The 12,892-nt window shown below is 44.9% G+C and overlaps 1 pseudogene; it reads left to right on the forward strand.

Moving 5' to 3' along the window:
• The first annotated feature begins 314 nt into the window (after positions 1-314).
• Positions 315-12,892, forward strand: LOC120668658 (annotated as a pseudogene).

Below are 12,892 nucleotides of genomic sequence, written 5' to 3' on the forward strand. Positions count from 1 at the left end.
TATCATAGGAACCGGTTATTCCTATAAACCGGTGCCTTTAGCGCCGCCTTCATTTGGTACCGGGTGGTGGTTCAGACCGGTTCCTATGATGACGCATTGGAACCGGTTGGAACCACCACCCGGTGCCAATTTCCCTCCGCTAGGTCGGTCCGTCTGCAACAACAGCTGGTACCTTTAGCCAGGACCGATAGCCCGTTTTCTAGTAGTGAAGGGGCAAACTGTGCTCCCCTGGACAAGAAACACGCAAGGAATTGTGCATGCTTTACAAAATGAAAGGGCAACCTGTGGTAGCCTGGTACATTGGCAAACTTGTCTGCGCACCTCTGTGCTAATTGTAGCATATTGGAAGGCCTCATTAAATTTGTCAAATTCAAGTTCTGCTTCTCCTGCTGCTCTTATCCGTCAACTTTGTCCATCCCACAGAAATGTAGAATAACTCAATGACATTTATATATCGGGTGTGCATGTAGGTTGTGGCAAGAAAAATCCTCAACTGATGGATTAGATTAATGCTTGTGCTGTTGCTGTTCTTGCTTGGTCTTCTACGGTGGAAGTCACCATGGACATGGAGGTACTGCTCTTTTGCATTCTTCAATAATGTTTAAGTTAAAAGTTGCTTGGTTTTCTACTTTAATTTCCTTCTAGCCAATTCTGGTGAGACATAAGAGTAAAGTGCATCCACCATACATGAAGTTGTATCATTGTTTCACTTTGGTCCAACAAATTGCAAACGTTGTACCCACCATACACCAAGTTGTTCATTGTGTGCAAATATAGTCAACTATACATTGGAAGTGCGTATTTTGCTAACATGACATGCTAGAATAACGAAAGGGGCTAAAACAAAAAATTTGCGTGTTGTAATGAAACCTAGACTTACATCACAATGTGCCATGGTAGAACCTATGGAAAATTTGCAGCATAACTTCCATTATCATTGTTGCTAAAGTAGTTGAGCTTGGCATTTTGATAGGATTCAAACATATGGCATCCGAAGGCGGGACATTTTGACAAGAAATATGCGAAATGTAGTGTGTCTTGGATCGTCAAAAGCAGGAAAAATTTCTAATACCACAGTTCTAAAAGAAAGTGACATCATCCAAATTTAAACAAATTCAAAGTGAAATAGGCAAATAATATGGCATCCGGTGCATCCTGGGTCATATCAACCTCCTTGATAGTTGGATTTGGGCTGGGTTTCCATTTATTCCTAGCAAAAATTCAGACTCGCCGGCCGCCGTGAACCACGAATCACTTTTTTCTAGTTGCTGGCCGATGCAAGCAGATGATTTTGCTTGATTTTTAATTGGCTCCGGTCGTCAGTGGCTGCTAGCTGCTTCTTTAGTCATAAGTTCTGCTTCTTTCTTTTCTTTTCTTTCCTTTTTTTTGTTTTGAGATTTCCCAACACTATAACCTGCTTTATGCAGAACACGGGAAACTTCACAAAACGTAACTCTACTTATTTCCTATCCCAAACTTAAAAAAATGTTGCCACTTCATCTCAGCCCACAAGGTGGCAAAGAAATTGTTAAGTAACCATCTTGGACGGTACATTAGCGTATTTTGCAACTTGATGTACCATATTGTTATGTTTGCAACTTGTTGGACTAAAGTGAAACAATGATACAACTTCATGTATGGTGCATCAAGTTGAGTTCAACATCGCTTGCTCCATCCGTCTTACATGATGTAGTTCCATCTCACTGAACCTGTTGGCTAGCTTGCGAAAACATGCACGCACTACCGGATTCGCCTTGTTTGGGCACTCGGCAAAGGCCTAAATGCACTCGGCAAAGCCTTTGCCGAGTGCCACCCATGGCATACCTCACATGGCAACCAAAGACTCAACAAAGCCGAGTTTGCTGAGTGTTTTTTATCGGGCACTCAGCAAAGACTTTGCCGCGTGTCCTGATGGCTCTCAGCCAAAAAAAAGTAAGGGACACGGCCAGATAATGGTGACAGCACATTTGCCGAGTGACGTAATGGGAAGGCACTCGGCAAAGATGGAATAAAAAACAAAAAAAGGCCCACGCGCCGGCGCTGCTGCCGCCGCCATGCTAGCTGCCGCCGCTGTGCTTGCCTCGCTGTGCCGCCGTCGCCGTTCCAAGCAGTTGTCCCACGCAGCGCCGCGGCCGCTGCAGCTCACTCGGACCACTAGCACTGCCGCCGCAGCTCGCGCCGCCGCTGCGGCCCCATGCTCGTAGCCTCCGCCGCGCCCCGCGGCCGCGCGCTCCGTCGCCGCCGGGCGCTCGCGCCGCCGCCTCGCCCCGCGGCCGTGTGCTCCGCCGCCCCTGGGGGCTTGCGCCCACAGCAAGAGGCCAGGTCTGCCGCCGGCTCAGCACCCGCCGCGGCTGCGCCCGCCGGTCGCCGCGCCACCGCGACCCCGAGCCACCGAAGACCCGAACACCGCCGCGGCCACCGCGGCCCCGAGCTGCCACCACCGCACCACCGCGGCCACCGCACGACACCGCGCCACCAGGGAAGGAAGAGAAGGCGAGGGGCGGTAGGGGAGGGAGACCAGGAAGAGAAGCGGAAGGGTGGTGGGGAGGGAGACGAGGAAGAGAAGGGAGGGTGGTGTTGGAGAAAAGGGATCCACCGTGGCATGCGATTGGCGCAGGGGGTGGGAGCGTGGATCGATGATGTGGACGCCGCGTTGGATCCGCGTCTGGTTTCGCCGGTGGACCGTCCGCTGTCCAAAAGAGGACCGTCCGCCGTTCAAGAAGTTCGGACATCCGAACTGTCTGCGTTAAGTTTTCGGACGTCTGAAAAGAACTACTAGCGGACCGTCCGCGAAGCATCGGCGTACCATCCGCCGTTCACTTTGAATTTTCAGGGGGCGGGTGACGCCCCCACCCACCCCTACAAATGAATTTTTTTAATTCTAAAATTTTGTTTAAATGAAAACATATAGCAAAATATATCAAAAAAAGTTGAAATTTTTACCATAAACCTATTGTGACATGTAGAAATTCAAAAAAATATTAAAGCTATATTTCAACGTATATAATGGTTAAGAGTGTGAAGCCATAATATATAGCTCACTCACTCTACTCTCTCATACTACTCAAGACTTACTTTGTGGTTTCCACACTCATAATCACTATATACAATGAAATATGCTTTTGATATTTTTTTCTAGTTCTATAAATCAAAATAGGCCTATGGTACAAATTTCACTTTTTTTATGTGTTTTGCTATTTTTTTTGAATTAAATAGATTTCTAAAATAAATTTAAAAATTATTTGTAGGGGTGGGTGAGGGGTGGCCCGCCCCTAAAAAATAAATTATTTTTAGGGGCGGGCCACCCCTCACCCACCCCTACAAATGACTTTCAATTTTATTTTAGAAATTTATTTAATTCAAGAAAAATAGCACCGCGGACGGTCCGGCCTTTGGGGCGGACAGTCTGCTGGTTCGCACGTCCGAACTAGCTGATTGTCTGTCCCTTAAGGCCGGACTGTCCGCCGGCTAATGTTTAATTGCATAAAAAATTTAAAATTATCAAACGGATCCGAAAAATAACCAAAATTTGGTATGAAAGAATCTAAGTTGTGTTTGCCTATACAAAAAGTTTTGAAGTCAAACCCAAATTCACCCGTCACTCTGACTCCAACTCTCTGGAACTTCTTCGGAGATGCTTCTATTTGTAAGCAACGCATGTGTCAACTTTTGTGAAACCTTCGTAATTTTTTGCCACAGCCTCCACGTATGATATCATGGCAAATTTCATGATTTTCAGACTTCATTTGTTTTTTATGGAATTTAAAAACTATCCAGTCACACATTTGTGGTCATGTTTCGTGAACAAGATGTTCGATTTTTCCTTTGAATTCTTCGACAATGCCTCAAATTGGAATCAATAACATGTGTATCATTTTTCCCTTCATTATACTACATTATTCAAAGCACTTGCAGTTCAAATTTGAATTATCCCCAAAATATCCTTTTAGCAAAATAAATTAATTATATATAGCAAATTTAACGTGAAATATACCAAATTTTAATATGTAGTACTTCATATAGTATAAGAACATAGCAAAAAGTTCGGGGTCAGGAGAGGAAGTTTTTTTTAAAAATTTGCCAGAGTGCTCCTGAAGCCACTCGGCAAATGTCCATTTTTGCCGAGTGCAGCAGGGTTTGCACTCGACAAACAAATCTTTGCCGAGTGCCCCTAAAGGACACTCGGTAAAGAGGTAATGGCGGCAACGGCCGCCTCATGGACGCCGCATGTGGAGGGCACATGCACAGATTTGCCGAGTGCTTTTAATGTGGCACTCGGCAAATAGATGGTTTGTCGAGTGTATTATTTATGCCGTGTGCTTTTCTTAGTGCCCGAGAAAAGGCACTCGGCAAACCTCCTGGCACTCGGCATATAGCCGGTTTCCGATAGTGACGACATACTGATGTTGTGAGTTATTTTCAATTGCCTATAGAAATGGTATAGGTATGTATGGCGTTGTGGGTGGCTGGGAATGCCCCCACCCCTCTAGGACGCTAGGAAAATCTCGAGTCCTAGGGTAGCATGTGGATGTAAATGAGATTATATATAACTTCGGTGCAGCTGCAAAGTGAAGTACAGAAACTTTAGCAATCCGAATTGTTTCATGCAACGGTTGAGGTATCAGACAAGTATGTTTATAGAAGCTTCTAAAAGAGGGGAAATTTGTACAAGGTAGAGGAAGAATGGAGGAGAGATAGGATGGAGTCACAGATTTGTCTTGAGCAGCAGCTCGCCAGGATTTCAAGTTCTAGCCTTTGACCCCTAGCTTCCCATAGATCACGGCTGGTCGTTCTCATCCTCATACTTCAGCAATTCATATTTACAAGATTGCAGATCAACAAGCAAAGCAGGACAAACATCACGAGTAGAAAAGCAATTTTAGATCTACATAGCATGACCAAGCTTCTTTCACATTCTATCATCTTAGCACAGTTCTCGGAATGCTCAGATTTCAAAGTAGGACAAAGCTTGCCTGTACCAAGAAAAAAGGTCCTAGACTTGACTTCCTCTAAAGCAACCTTAGCTGTCTCAAACTCATAAGCCATGGAAGCATACTTGTGTTACACATTAATAAGTTTTTCCATATAAGCAGCTCGTTGATCACACTTAGTTTCATCAACAACTGTGGAGTAGATTTTAGAAGAAAGTCAAGTCTTTTAGTGGTATTTTCAAATTTCAACTTGTAATAAGATCTAATAAATCCGAACCACTCTTTATCGTATGGATAAAATATGATGAACCAATCTTGTGTACAAATAATAAAACAATATTCATCCCCACATATTATATTTGAATTAGATATATAAATAACAATTACCGTATAACTCAGCCTAGATGTTTACATGATTTTTTTTTGTGAATTATAACTTATATACTTTTCAGCACATATGTCTGGCCAGAAAAATCTGTCAATCAATTATATGTAGCTTCAACGAAATAAGGTTTGGTCGACTGTGACCTCACTGTACTTATTGGTTCCTTTATTTCAGGAGATCTTTGGGTGGGATATTGATGAGGCCAAAGAGCAGATACTTGAATTTGTTAAGGGAAGGCCAGAGAAAAAAATTATATATTTTCATGGATGGGATGGTTTTGGGGCGTCCCCAGTCCTCAATTCCATAGCAAATGAACTTTCATCACGGAAAATGGATGCTCCCCAGGAACTATGCTTTGACAAAGTATTGTACATTGACTGCTCGGAATGGAAAAGTAGAAGGAAAATGCAGAGAGCAATTGCAGAGTAACTGAAACTTGACCGTGGAACAATGGCTATGTTTGATAACCAGGATGAGGAGGATGACTTCAATGGACTGGACAAAGACTCTAGGGATGTGATAGCAAGTATTGCAACAGAGATTGATCGAACACTGAGGGACTGTAAATTTTTGATGATTTTTCTTAATGGAAGTGATAATGAGGTCGACGCCACTAGATTTGGCATTCCACAGATGACGGAATTCCGTAACAACAAAATGATATGGACATTCAAGAGAAGGTTGCTGACGATTCATAGCCGCAATTCTGAGACAGCAGCAAAGTTAAGATACAGCCACCTTTTCCTCTCTGCTGCACTTGTGCATGGAGAGTATCAGATCAGAGAGCCAGAATTTTGTGCACTGGTGCATGGAGAGGCTACTACCATAGTTGCTCGGCACCAAATGCTGGATATGGACACAACAATGGTGACAGAATGTTACCTCTTTGAGCTATCCCTACATTATAATTTCCACAGTATCACTAGATTGGGTTGGGCTGCTCATTCTTCTAACTACTGGATATGTGCTGGAATCATAGAAGGCAATAAAGAAATGGAGATCAGAAATGCATTGCATGGAGAGATAAGATGGGAGTGCGATGCTCCTTTGCTTCATCGTGTGCTTCAAGAATTGAATCCTACCTTTTCAGTAAAGAAGATTACAAAGCCTCTAGCTGTTTCTACGAGGTGTCTAGTTAAAGATTGTTGGATTTTGATCACCTCCCAGGAACATGAAATGGATGGTATGCAAGATATACCAGTGTTGACAGCCAAAATTGGCACCAACCGGTCTGACCGAGCGGTCTGACCGGTCGAGGCACTGTGGCCTGTCCGGCAGGGACCAACCGGTCTGACCGGTCTAGGTAGAGTCCGAGTACAACTAGGGTTTTTCATAGATTTAGATCTTGTAATAGGATTTCTTGCGGGACAAGTCCACCCACCCTATAAATATAAAGGGCCACGACCGATTGAGAAATCCAATCGATCAAAATACATCAATACATTATTTTTCTTTATGTTTATTGCCTTTACTTTTGTCTCTAAACCCTAGCTCCTTCCAACCCTTTTCTGCTGTTCTTCCTTCGTCTCCGCGACGTCTGAAGGCATTCTAGGTGGCCTGCCGATCCTAGAACAACCCTACGCGCGTTTGCCCTGACGGGGTCCCTCCCGGGCGAGCGTTCGTCGGATTTCGCCGTTCTGCACCGGCGAACCGGTCTGACCGGTTACCCCGACCGGTCTAAGCATCAGCGCTGCAAATTGTGCCGTCGCTCGCTGTGCGATCAAGCGCATTCGTGTGTTGGCCCTAGATTGGCGCCAACATATTTTGGCGACTCCGCTGGGGAAGAAAGATCTTGGTTGTAAAACCGATCTAATCTACTCCATCTACTACCATGGTGAAGCTGTCGAATCCTGGTGAGATCGATCCCGATAACATCAGCAGACCGTCTGTTGATGAATTGCCGCCCGAGGATCGTCAAGCTTATGAAGCCTTCATAAAGGAGTGTGAAGAGGAGAACAAGCGGCGCAAGGAAAAAGAACTTGAAGAAAAGCGTCGGTGGTTCTTGTCTCACATCTCCAAGAATCGGAAGGGTGATATCTCTAAAGACAAGGAGGTGGTCATTCTTTCGGATGAAGATGAGCAAGCCAAATCAAGTGCTACTGTAAGTGCTACAACACCGCCTACTTTAGAGCAAATTACTCAATTGGTGGTTAATGGTCAAGAAAAGATTCTTGCTACTGTTCAAAATATGATTGATAAATCATTAGGCAAGCAACCTTTGATTGATGATAGTGGTACTCCTAGACCTAATATTGATGTCACTTTTTATCATAATACTATGCATCTTGAATCATCGGCAGCACATGTACCCCAATACGGCATGCCGATGAATTTTTATGGTCAGAAAACTCCAGAGCAGTGTCACGCGCATGGAGCGGTTGGACCAGTCTCTCAGACCGGTCAGACCGGTCATGGAGCGGTCGGACCGGTCTCGCAGACCGGTCAGACCGGTCATGGAGGACCGGTTCCAATCGGTCCGATCGGTTCTGGAGCTTTAGTTGCATATCCATCGTCTCCTGAACCAATTACTAGTGTACCTTATGTTTCGGCTGGCTTTAGCCGAATGAATAATTCATACATTATGCCTCCTCAGGGTTCAGGTTATTCATATGGTACAATGCCAAATAATGGACATTTGCAGCAAATACCATATATACAACCGAATCATATACCGCATGTGCCGAATAGCTCTAATACCAATGTTCAAAGGCCAAATGATTCTTATTTTAATCAAATACTTGAGAAGCATAAGAAAGATTTGGCTGTTATGTTTAAAGAAACTTTCGGCGTAGAATTGAAGGACAAGACTCTAGCCTGTCAAAAGCCTTATCCTGAGAGTTTTGATTCCATACCATATCCTCAGAATTTCAAGGTGTCTGAATTTATTAAATTCACTGGGGAGGATAGTAGAACTACATGGGAGCATATTAGTCAGTTTAATGCACAAATGGGAATTTATGGGAGTCTTGGTCATTTGAAAATTATAATGTTCCCTTTGTCTTTATCTGGCACTGCTTTTTCATGGTTTTCGGCATTAGCACCTAATTCTGTGCAAACTTGGTCTCAATTAGAGCGTAAATTCCATGATCATTTTTATAATGGTGAAAATGAGTTGAGGCTATGTCATTTAACATCGGTTAAGCAAAAGCATGATGAGTCTGTTGCTGAATTTATTAGAAGATTTAGAGATACAAAAAACCGATGTTATAGCTTGGTTATTTCTGAAAAGGATCTTGCCGAATTAGCTCTTAATGGTTTGAGATCTCATATTAAAGAAAAATTAGAAGGATATGAGTTTCTAACTGTTAATCAAGTGTTGCAGAGGGCTTTGGCTCAAGAAAGCCGAAGCAAAGAGTCTAAGTTTAAACCCGATCGTCTTAGTATGCATATGCTACAAGGAGAATCTTCAGATGATGAGGGTAATGAAGTATATGCTGCTGAATTTGTATGGTCATCTAGTGATAAGCCCAGCACTTGTACTTCTTTAAAGCCGATTTCTAAAAATTGGCAAGATGAGATTAAATACACCTTTGATGTGACAAAGTGTGATAGAATTTTTGATGAATTGGCAAAGCTTGGAAAGATTAAGTTCTCTCACACTATTCCATCAGCAGAAGAATTGAAGCGGTGTGCATATTGTAAGTTACACAATACTTTTTCTCATGCTACTAATGATTGCAATGTTCTTCATAGACAAATACAATCGGCTATAAATGAAGGACGATTGGTTGTTTCTGCGATGCAAATTGATCAAAATCCTTTTCTCGTTCATACACTTGAGTTGTCAAATCCAAAAGTATTGATTCGGCCGCATCAAACCGAATCGACTAAAGGGAAAAATGTGGTGGTTGGTGAGGAAAGGCATGAGAAAAAGGTGTTGCAGAGCAAGACTCCTCGAGTTGCAACAGAGGCTTCAATGCTCGGGGGGCAGGACAAGGAAAAAGGGGCCGATAGCGAGTCGACCAATCTGACCAGTTCAAAAGGCGGTCTGACCGGTGCGCCCAGTAAATCTAGGAACTCCTCCAAAATCAAGACAAGGCCGAGTTTTAAGAAACTCTTGGCCAAATATGAGATGAAAGGGAGTGCTCAGAGACAGAAGGGGCGACCAAGCAAAGTTAAGATACGGGATCATCGTCAAGACATCAAGAGCAATCGAGTCGAGGTAATTATACTTCATCTAGTGGACCGATTGCTCTATGGTATTGCTGGTATCTTTACTTTTATACACCTATGGATTATAGTAGGATGCATATGCAATCATATTATATTCAATATCCTCCTATGTATCCAAATCATGCATTATTACAAAGACCGATTGTTGCTAGCAATAATCCGGTCAAACAAGATGTTGATTGCAGCAAAGAGAATGAAAAGAGCAAGGAGCAAGATTCAAAGTATTTACAGCCGAGGTGGTGTCCCTCAGGCTTGTCTCATACTCAGAAGCGAAGGCTGCAACGTATGCGCAAGAAGGAGTCGATGGAACAGCAAGTGGAGGCCGTGCCGAAGACGTCAGCGATAATGAGGAAGGTCTGGCGGCCCAAACAAGTTGTTTCAACATCGATTTGAGCAAAACATGGCCGATAACTGTTTATCGCCTTTAGTACAAAAAATGGCTGATGTAGTGTTAATTATCGCCCTTAGACAATTTTGGCTTAGAACAATATTTTTTGGCAAGCAAGCTTTACCAAAAAACAGGGGGGCATATGTTGACAGCCAAAATTGGCACCAACTGGTCTGACCGAGCGGTCTGACCGGTCGAGGCACTGTGGCCTGTCCGGCAGGGACCGACCGGTCTGACCGGTCCAGGTAGAGTCCGAGTACAACTAGGGTTTTTCATAGATTTAGATCTTGTAATAGGATTTCTTGCGGGACAAGTCCACCCACCCTATAAATATAAAGGGCCACGGCCGATTGAGAAATCCAATCGATCAAAATACATCAATACATTATTTTTCTTTATGTTTATTGCCTTTACTTTTGTCTCTAAACCCTAGCTCCTTCCAACCCTTTTCTGCTGTTCTTCCTTCGTCTCCGCGACGTCTGAAGGCGTTCTAGATGGCCTGCCGATCCTAGAACAACCCTACGCGTGTTTGCCCTGACGGGGTCCCTCCCGGGCGAGCGTTCGTCGGATTTCGCCGTTCTGCACCGGCGAACCGGTCGGACCGTTACCCCGACCGGTCTGAGCATCGGCGCTGCAAATTGTGCCGTCGCTCGCTGCGCGATCAAGCGCGTTCGTGTGTTGGCCCTAGATTGGCGCCAACAACCAGTAAGAGCATCGTTGGTCTTCTTGGCATTGGAAAGACCAGGTCACCTGCAACCATTTGAAAGATCAGATCATCCACCAGCACTTGAAGGACAAGATTGCCCAGCCGTATTGCCATCTGACATGTTCAAATATTCCAGGAGCCTTGCTGTGCTGGTTCTCTATTATTGTGCCTTCAGTTTTGCATCACCGCCTTTCCTCATGTGCAGTAGCCTAAGATTCCTTGGTTTGGACAACTGTAAGCACAAGCCAAGTGAACAATATTGTGATACAGATGCAGAGTGGACATTCTTGCTTAGTCTATGGGTGCTCGAGATACGCTACACAGAATGGGACGAGATACTATCCAAAGAGAAGATGGATCTCATGAGTAACCTGAAGGAGTTAAATATAGAGGGAGTTAGGAGCTGGCAGTACATCAATCAACTAAGGAAAATACTACCCCACCTTTATAGGCTAAGGATTACCAATCCTAGGATTTATCAAGCAGAAACAACAGATGCAGATGACTCATTTATGGACAAGGGAAAGCTACAAATACTTGATCTGTCTGGCAACAGGGAGATGAAAGTTGTACCAAGTAGCCTATCAAAGGCAAGTAGCCTTCAAGTGCTTCTTCTTGATGGCTGCCTTGGACTAGAATGTGTTATTGCGCCTCATACGCTTCCATCAACTCTCATTTCCTTCAGCCTCGATGGCTATGGAGCAGCATCCCATTGGACACCAGCTATTAATCTACTACCTCCTGAAAATTGGCGTCCATCTTCTACAGGTCAGAAGGATGCCAAGATCTCCAGGATATGCCTAGAGGGCTGCACGAGTTTGGAGAATTTGTTTCTGCGTGGACTACCTAATCTTGTGGAGCTGGACCTGTCAGGAACTGGAATCAAAATACTTGACTTTACAACTATGGTGATGCAAGTCACATGTCTCAGACGATTGTTTCTGCTGGGCTGTGAGCGCCTTGTTGCGATAAGATGGGATCAGAAGAGTCGATACGCTATACATCCACAACTAGAGCTCCTATGCATTGACACACGAGCTGGGACTGGATATTCTCGGCCATCCATAAACCATACCAAAAAGTCCTTCAGGCTGCAGATACATGCCATTCTTTCAGACGCAAGGCTTGCTCGATCCTTGTGGCCGGCAATAGACTGCTACAGAGGCAAGGGCAGCCTTGTGGATGTTTATTTTAATATCCTTGTCACCTCTGCGCCTATTGTTTATAGTAGCGGGGAGGATGTTCAACCTGAAGCTACCCACAGGATGCTTGCAGAGGCAAAGCAGTATGATGATGTCCATGCCACGGCTGGTGATGCTCCAATGCAGGATTTCCCACAGGCTCCGACTACCAATTTGAATCGCCATGTAGGGATTTCCCAGGGGAGCCGTGGTCTGGAGAGCGAACTGCTTGGATATTTCCCTGCTCGTAATAATTTGGCTCTTCTGATAAGAAGGTGTGCTGACTGCCTGCACCTGCATGACATCTGAACCGGTGCAAACATGCCCATGAATGAATGGGATTACCTTAGGCAATGCCGTGTGGAGAGGTGCCCCAAGTTGGATACCGTCTTTCCAGGAACATATGGCTTCGAGGCTCTGGAGACTATTTGGGCATTGGATCTCTTGATGGCCCACTGCATCTGGAGCAAACGTGGTTCCTATCACCATTACAGCTCCTTTAGGGAACTGCAGCACCTGAACCTGCGTGCCTGCCCCAGACTCCGGTTTGTGCTTCCAGTGTGGGCTTCCTCCCTCCCCAGATTGGAGACACTCCACATCATCAACTGCATGGATCTGAGGCATGTATTCGTGCTGGACGAAGAGCACCCAGAGGCACGCGTAACATTCCCCAATCTGACGACCATCCACCTGCATAACCTCCCAATGTTGCGGCAGATATGTGAGGCCCAGATGCTGATGCTGGCGCCAGCGCTCATGACCATCAAGATCAGGGGATGCTGGGACCTACGCCGACTGCCATCCATGGAAGGGCGTGGCTTACACATGGAGAAGCCGATGGTCGAGATCGAGAAGGATGTCTGGGATGCGCTGAAGTGGAACGGGTTGGAGGCTAGCCACCATCCCTCCCTCTTTGTCGAGCCACGCCACTCATGCTACTACAAGAAGAAATCGCTCAGGGGATCTGTCCTCAGGTACCTTTTTTGTCCTGACGCTAATTTCATATGTTAGTTTTGCTTAATCATTTCTTCTGTTGCCTAGGTGAGCTTCGAACTCATTGATTCTCCGGCTATGGATCCTGCCACTTGCATGTTTGTTGTGCTCCATCGTGTGCTTGTTTTGTTGGCC

The sequence above is a fragment of the Panicum virgatum genome, chromosome 4N (assembly GCF_016808335.1).
Source record: "Panicum virgatum strain AP13 chromosome 4N, P.virgatum_v5, whole genome shotgun sequence".
NCBI lineage: Eukaryota > Viridiplantae > Streptophyta > Magnoliopsida > Poales > Poaceae > Panicum > Panicum virgatum.